Raw genomic sequence first — 7,369 nt, forward strand, 5'->3', positions numbered from 1 at the left:
CTATAAAATTACAAGCCAGATGTGCTCACTGGAGCCTGACACAGAATAGAAAAGACATCCTCCAGAGCCTGAAACAGGTGAGGGCATGATAAGTACTTATCACTTCACCTGACAGCTAATACAGGTATTTGTGACTGCAAAGGTAGCAATTTCTGGAACAGAGCTAGAGCAAAAACGGCTTAGGTGAAATTTTGTCTCATGGTACCCAGGAGAGAAGGGAAGCTGAGGGCTTCCCCAGGCCAGCTAGCCAGAGCAAGGCAAGTGTGTCTGGGAAAGTACCTATCTGCAGGTGATGGAGAAGAAGAGAAGCCTGGTAAGTGGGGTAGAAACAGGTGAGACATTCCCACCCAGGTGCAAGGAAGGCAGCAAAGAGGAGGCACCCAGGATAGGGTGGTAGATAGTTGGAACTCACTGAGTGTGGACACACAGAGGAGGGTCAAAGAAACAAGAGCAAGATACACAGTAAGAGGCTTGGCTCTGAGAATGAGGTTTCCTTCCGTCCAGGAGCCAATGGACATGCAAGGTCAGGGAGCTTGGATCATCCATGCCCACATCCCAGAATTGGCAATCAGCTGAGGGGCTCTAAACCCACCCCCTAGACTGCTTTCATTGCTCTCAAGGTGCCCCAGTCCCCCAGCCTGGGAGGCTTCCCTGAGCATTCCCTCTGGCCCAGCAGAATGGTACAAACATTGCTTGTCTCTCCTTGTCAGTGGCTGTCAGAGCAAATTTGTGGCAGCAGCATCCATGCACGTTTTAGGAAGTCCAAGGGGTTGGGTGCTTCAGGGGAATGGCCAGATTTAGCGATGACCAATATCTTTGGATGACATCAGGAGACTCATTCCATGGCCAAAGCAGTGGACGATAGGACTGGGTGGGTTTCCAGGAAAAAGAAAAAGGAAGAAAAGAGAAATCTACTCAAATGCCACCATCTTGATTGCCGGGGGACTTCTAAACAGGTCCTGAGTAGAGTAAGAGTCCAAATTCCCTCTGTTCTCACCCTCAGTTCTGTTATCAAGTTGTGGCATGCTGTGGAGGAAGTCACTTGGGGCCTCCTCCTCATTGTAAAATTAAGACAGGTACACCTGCTCTGATTTGTGGGGCAAAACTGAGGGTCAGAGGTGAGCAAGCTCATCAGAAAGCACAAAGTAATAGACCAGGGATAACAAATGCATGTTCTTTTGGGCACTGACTCGTTTGCTAGTGGTTGCCTGATTGCTGTGTTGAGAAGGATTCTGAAGCTGAGGCCATGCCAGAAGAGCAGTGTGGTCACTTAGCTATGTCTGCCATGGGTGCAAGAGGGAGGGGTACCCACGCTCTATGTTTGCCATATGTGTGCTAAATGGCTGTGAGGTGCCGTCACTATCATTTCTTCTTGTTCAGCCCAAAGCCAAAGCCACTCTGAGAAGGAGCCAATATGCGGCCTCTGCTCAGGAGGGTTTTCGTACTCATCTCACACGTCCCTCTCCACCTCTCCCTCCGTCTCTTCCTTCCTTCCTTTTCCTTCCTCACTCCCCCCTTCCTTATCCTTTTCTTTCCTGTTCCTTTTCTTCTGTTTCTCCTCCTTCTCTGAGCAGTAGGACCAGGTACAGTGGACTCCGGCCAGATTTCAGGATCACCAACATCAAACTCCAAAGAGCAGAAAAGACAGGAAGCCAAGGTCAGGTTGGCAAAAGTCAGATGCATGGAGGGCAACGTACAGAGTCACACAAAGACAGCGAGTAGGCATAAACATCAGGACCCACAGAGGTGGACAAGAGGCCCTTTCTCTGAGAAGTTCAGGGACACGGAGACCTGGCCAGGCAGGGATGAAGAGCACCAGAAAGCCAGTCACGGTGAACAAACCATTCTCTCCCAGCAGCTGCCTGGGAGTATGGGAGGAGCAGAGGAGCTGGTATGAGCTCTGCTGTGCCATACCTGCATGACTCAGATGAGTCACTGCCACTCTGAGGCTCAGGGTCTTTACCTGGGACACGGAGATCACAATCCTTCTACCTCTCCACTCAGGGGGTTGCTATGAAGATTAAGTGACACCATGCCCACAGCAACCTGACAGTGTCCCAGTGTGTCCTGCCTCCTCTCCTCCACCCCCTCTCCTGCATCAGGCATCAGGTCAACCCCTAAAGGCCTGCCCCCACTCCACCCCACCCCCATCTCAATCTGGGAGATCCAGGGCCAAAGACACAGAGTAAGCCTGTGAAAGACAAAGTGTTGCCTGTGTCATTGATTATGGATGCCCTCTCTTGTCCCTGTTTGCAGGCCCTGGAATGTCTACAGTCTTCCAGATGCCAAGTTGTCCTGGGATTTAGACCCACCCCTGCCCAGTGGTTTCTAGCTCTTCCCGGGACTGGCCCAAGATGGTGCTGGGAAGGAAACTTGTGATTCTTTTCTTTGCATTTAATCTAGAAGTCCAGAGCACTGAGCAGGGAGCAAACATGATTATTTACTTGTCTCTCAGTGTCCCAGACTTTTGTCATGATCTCAGTGCCCACTGAGGGGGCACTGATATTACTGAGAAGCAGGTGCCTCCTCAACCTCCCTTCAGAGGAAGAGTGGGCAGAGTGTGGGTGTCAGCCTCAGGCCCCTGAATCACAGCCAGGCCACTTCATGGCTCAGAGACCTCTGGTGCCTTTCTGGGCCTCAGTTTCCTCATCTGCAGGTTCTTTCCAGCCCAGTGGCTATAGGATTACGTAAGACAATGTATGTGTAAGAAACGGTTCTGTAAACTTCAAAGTACTGGATATACATTAACTCATATTCCTCCACCCCCCTAGGAATTTAAACTCAGAGTAAGTCCTGGGGACCTGTTCTGAGCAGTGACTAGGGAGACCACCCTGCTTCTCTAAGTCACATCACATGGTCATCCTACCCCCATTGCTGCCTCATTTCCAGCTATGTCCCTTCTTTAGTTAAAAGAGACTTTCCATTACTTTACAATCACACCACATACTTTCAGGCCTCAGCACCTGTGCTCATGCTGATTCTTCTTTTCATTTTTTTAAAAAGATTTTATTTATTTATTTGACAGAGAGAGATCACAAGTAGATGGAGAGGCAGGCAGAGAGAGAGAGAGAGAGAGGAAAGCAGGCTCCCTGCTGAGCAGAGAGCCCGATGCGGGACTTAATCCCAGGACCCTAGGATCATGACCTGAGCCGAAGGCAGCGGCTTAACCCAATGAGCCACCCAGGCGCCCCTTCTTTTTATTTTTTAAGGTTTATTTATTTTTTTGTCAGAGAAAGAGAGAGAAAGAGAGAGTGCATGCACAAACAGGAGCACAAGCAGGGGGAACAGGAGACAGAGGGAGAAGCAGGCTTCCTGCTGAGCAAGGAGCCCAATGAGGGACTCAATCCCAGGACCCTGGGATCATGACCTGAGCCGAAGACAGATGCTTAAATGACTGAGCCACCCAGGCCTTGCCAAGCTGATTCTTCTGCCTGGAATGCCCTTTCCTTCCTGGTCTGGCAAACTCCTATGCATCCTTCAAGACCCAATGTCCATGACAGTTCCCCTGGGGAGCCTCCCTGTCTGATACCCCTTCCCTGAGGCAGAAATAGTATCCTGCTCACTGGGCCCCAACAGACTTCTATTTTTGCATGCTGTGTTAGAATGAGACTGGAGAGGGCAGGCTGAGTAGTTGGCTTGATGCATGCATCTCAACCCAGAACACAATAGGTGCTTAGCTAGTGTGTGGACTTGTACCCATCACCTTCACCCACTCACCCCAGACTGGCCACATGTCTGGCTTTTGGAACTCTACACAGGCTTCCTCCTGACTTTACAAGTCCTTGATTCTTGTTCGGCCTAGCTCATGTTCCTCCAGACGTCACGGAGCAAAGTCGCCCTGAGGCAACCACAGGATGCTGTGTCCCTGTGTGCAGGAACAGAGGGGCAGTGGTCATGGAGGAGCCAACTGGGAGCTCTGAAGGCCGTCCGTCACCATGGAGACAGGGCTCGTGGGCCAGCCAGGCCCAGGCTGGTCAGTGAATGAATAAACGTGGCCCATTTTTCTGCCTTTGTTTGGAGCCTCCCTGGGGCTTCCTGCTGTCAGACCCAGCTGTGGGGAAGGCGGAATTTGCCTGATATCGCTGAGCCGCCGCCTGGCAGCGCCGAGCCTGGCCCGGGCCGCCCCACGCCAAGATTCATGCCCAGCTAACAAGCCCTACTTTGTTCCTGTGGGAAAGTCCAGCCCCTCAGGAAAGAGCCCTCACTCCGGCCGGCCCCTGGTCTGGGGACTCAGCGAGGCAAACAAAGCTCCATCCGTTGGCGACAATTCACAGGCCCCAATGTCCACCTCCATGCCCAGCAAGATGGACGGGTCTGCTCCTGAAGGCAGAACTCTGGTGCATCCCTGTGCCACTCCTCTGGGAGGCCAAAATGCAAACCCCTGCCAAAGGGCTCCTCCGCCTGCCCCAGCCTTTGGTTTCAAAGTGGGAGAGGCAGGTGGGCCTGGACAGGGGCTGCAGGGGCAGAACTCAGCTGACATGTACATGTGGCCTGGAGGAAGTCAGCCTGGTGCCCCCACTCCCCGGAGGTGAGGCCCAGTGGATCTGCAGACATTCCTACTACACTCCACTCTTACTGCTGGCTGGTGCCCTGCTCCCACCTCTGTCCACACAGGGGGCCTTGGCCTCTTCATGCCACTTCATCAGCCTCCAGATAAGGATGCAAAGCCCGGCTGCCTTCTCTGATGTCATCAATACTGACAGTGATAAGGAGTAACTTCATTTAGCACTAGTTTTGTGTCAGGCTCTCTGCAAATGGCCTCCCATGGGCTCTTTCATTGCAAAGGTTCTCACAATGAGAATTCACCAGCTCTGATGTCTCCAGGGAAACAGAGGCAGGTAACATGAAGAAATGCCATAGCCCAGAGGTGGGAGAGCAGGGGATGGTGGGCATTGAGGGCACCCAGGGATCCCTGCCTTGCCTAGTAGTTCCCCAAGGACTCAGTGCCAGAAATTGTTCCCATGTGGGAATGTACGTCCAGCCTGGCCAGATCTTCTGATTGCTGTCAGAGGAAGTTGGAAATCTGGATTTTGATGTGAATCTTCTCAATTTGTAAAAATGCAAAACTAAACAATATATCATTTACATTTAAAGTAAAACTGCATATAAAGCATGAGGAGGATAAACACAAAATTCAGCATAACAGTGACCTCAGCAGGGGTGGGAGAGACAGGCTGGGGAGGGGGACCCAATGGCTCAACAGTCTCAGCTATTTCTTAAGCTGGGAGCTGGGTACACAGATGTTTTTTGTGATTCTATGCCTTATATGTATGGTACATATTTTCTTGGGAATGTATGACATGGACTCCATAATAACTTATTTAAAAATTACCAGGAGTCCAGATTAAAAACCAACTTGCAGGCCACATCTAGTCCCTGTATGTGACACCTGCCCATGGCTTAAGTAATATTCTTCCCATTTCACAGATGAGGAAAACTGACTCTTGGGGTTTAAGCCATGTGACCAAGATCCTACAGCTCTCAGTAACTGATGTAGTTTGGATTCTACCAGAAGCAGATCCTGAGACTAGGGTTCTAGGAAAAAGGGTTTATTGGGAGGTGATCCTTGGAAGCACAGCTGGAGAGGGGGAAGGGACACTGGAAAAGAAGGAAGCCAACTGAGAATGTGTCATCAAGCAAGTGACTCCCTTGGGCAGCTGGAGCTGAGTCCTGCTAGGACTCTCTGGGAGACAGCACAGAACACACACCTCCAAGCCATCCTGCCTGATGGTCAAGGGGGCTGGGATGTTTATACCCCCTTTCCTTCAGCATTAATTCAGAGCTGCTCTGGGAGGCATTAATTCCCCTGCTCATTTTGGGCTGCTGTTGGTGAGGGCAGAGTAGCTCTGGGGCCAGAGAGAGCCCTCAGGAAAGAGCTACAGGATTGGCAGGTGGAAGTCAGGTAGGTATGCACCACAGGGGTCAGGGCCAGAGGCCAGAACAGGACACTCATGACAGTGCCTGCTACTGTGACTAGGAAATGCAGGTGGCTGGTGTCCTACACTATGAAGTCACTTGCCTGATCAAATTCATTTGCCTGAGCAGCTCCCTACCCCACAGCTACTGAATAAGAGTCTTATGAGGAGGGGGAAGGTACAGGCAGATGTGTTTTCAATGGGGTCAAGCATATTCCTCGCATACACTAAAATCTTGGCTTAGGAGACAAATCCTAGACTCTTAGCTTGCCATTCAAGGTTTCCATCACTGTTAGCTCCTGCCCATCCCTTCCTGTCCCTGTTCCAGTCCCCTAGGCTATAGCTCCCTCAATCTGCCCCATTATTTCTTTTAGGAACAGCCGGCCCAGGGAACTGCAATACTTGCAGAAAAGTTCATGTGCAGCGATTTCAGACTTGTGGGATTTAAGTAACTGCCCAAACTGAGGGTTTCTGAAATTACTCCACTTATCTCTTATTGGCCTTAAGATTGCTTTTTATAAATTGAGACGATGGAAATATTTCTCTCTTCTACTGAGAGACATAAAGGGAACCAATTCCATTTTGTAACCCAAAACTTAGGCCTTAATGTTCTATTTCCTCTGCAGCCACAGTAAAGCTGTTAATCTTTAAACCTGCATTGACGGTCCCCATCATGGATGTCAAGGGAGTCTAGAAGCTTGTCCAGCTTCCCTGAGGTTTATCTGAATTTAACTGTAAAACAGACATAGACAACTTAAGCCTTGAGATCATTAGGGGTCCTTTAAGATGAAAGACATTTTTGCACTCCCTTGTAACACACTTATTGACCGTTTACTATGCCCAGGCATTGTGCTGAATCATGAGGATGAATAGGTGGGTGAGTACCAGCCCCAATTTGAGGAACCTCAGGGTTCCCAGGGAAACAGATGAGTAGATTACTTCCTTTCCTACAGTTTGGGCAATAACCTACTGGAGGAGGGGGATGTGCAAAGGTGTGGCCCTGGTCCCATGAGTTACCAAGGGGTGCAGTGGTTACAAACTCAAGTCTCCCACCCAGGATGAGTCCAGGTGAAACCTGAGACAGAATACAGTTGTAGCAGTTTCTACACAAACTCCTTTCTTACTCCTTCCAGACTCCTTTCTAAAGACCACTGATGAGAGGAATCTGAGCATAAAATGCTTCAGAGATTCATCTTTTGTTTTTCAACTTACCTTTCAGGGTTTCTGCCTATACCGGGGAGAGCACCCAAGTTGGCATAAAAACCTAGGGTGTTTTTAATATCAAATACTTTTCTGTTCAACAAGAAGATCCTAGCAATAACGGAGCTTGGTGGAAAAAATCATTCAACCAGGGAGGCATTTGGTTAATGGCAGCCTTTTGGAGGGGGACATCTCATCCCTGCAGGGGAGAATGTCAAAGACACATGATTCAAGCGGTAAAAAGAGGATCTCCT

The sequence above is a fragment of the Enhydra lutris genome, unplaced genomic scaffold (genome assembly GCF_002288905.1).
Source record: "Enhydra lutris kenyoni isolate GAN:26980312 unplaced genomic scaffold, ASM228890v2 scaffoldscaffold10, whole genome shotgun sequence".
Classification (NCBI taxonomy): domain Eukaryota; kingdom Metazoa; phylum Chordata; class Mammalia; order Carnivora; family Mustelidae; genus Enhydra; species Enhydra lutris.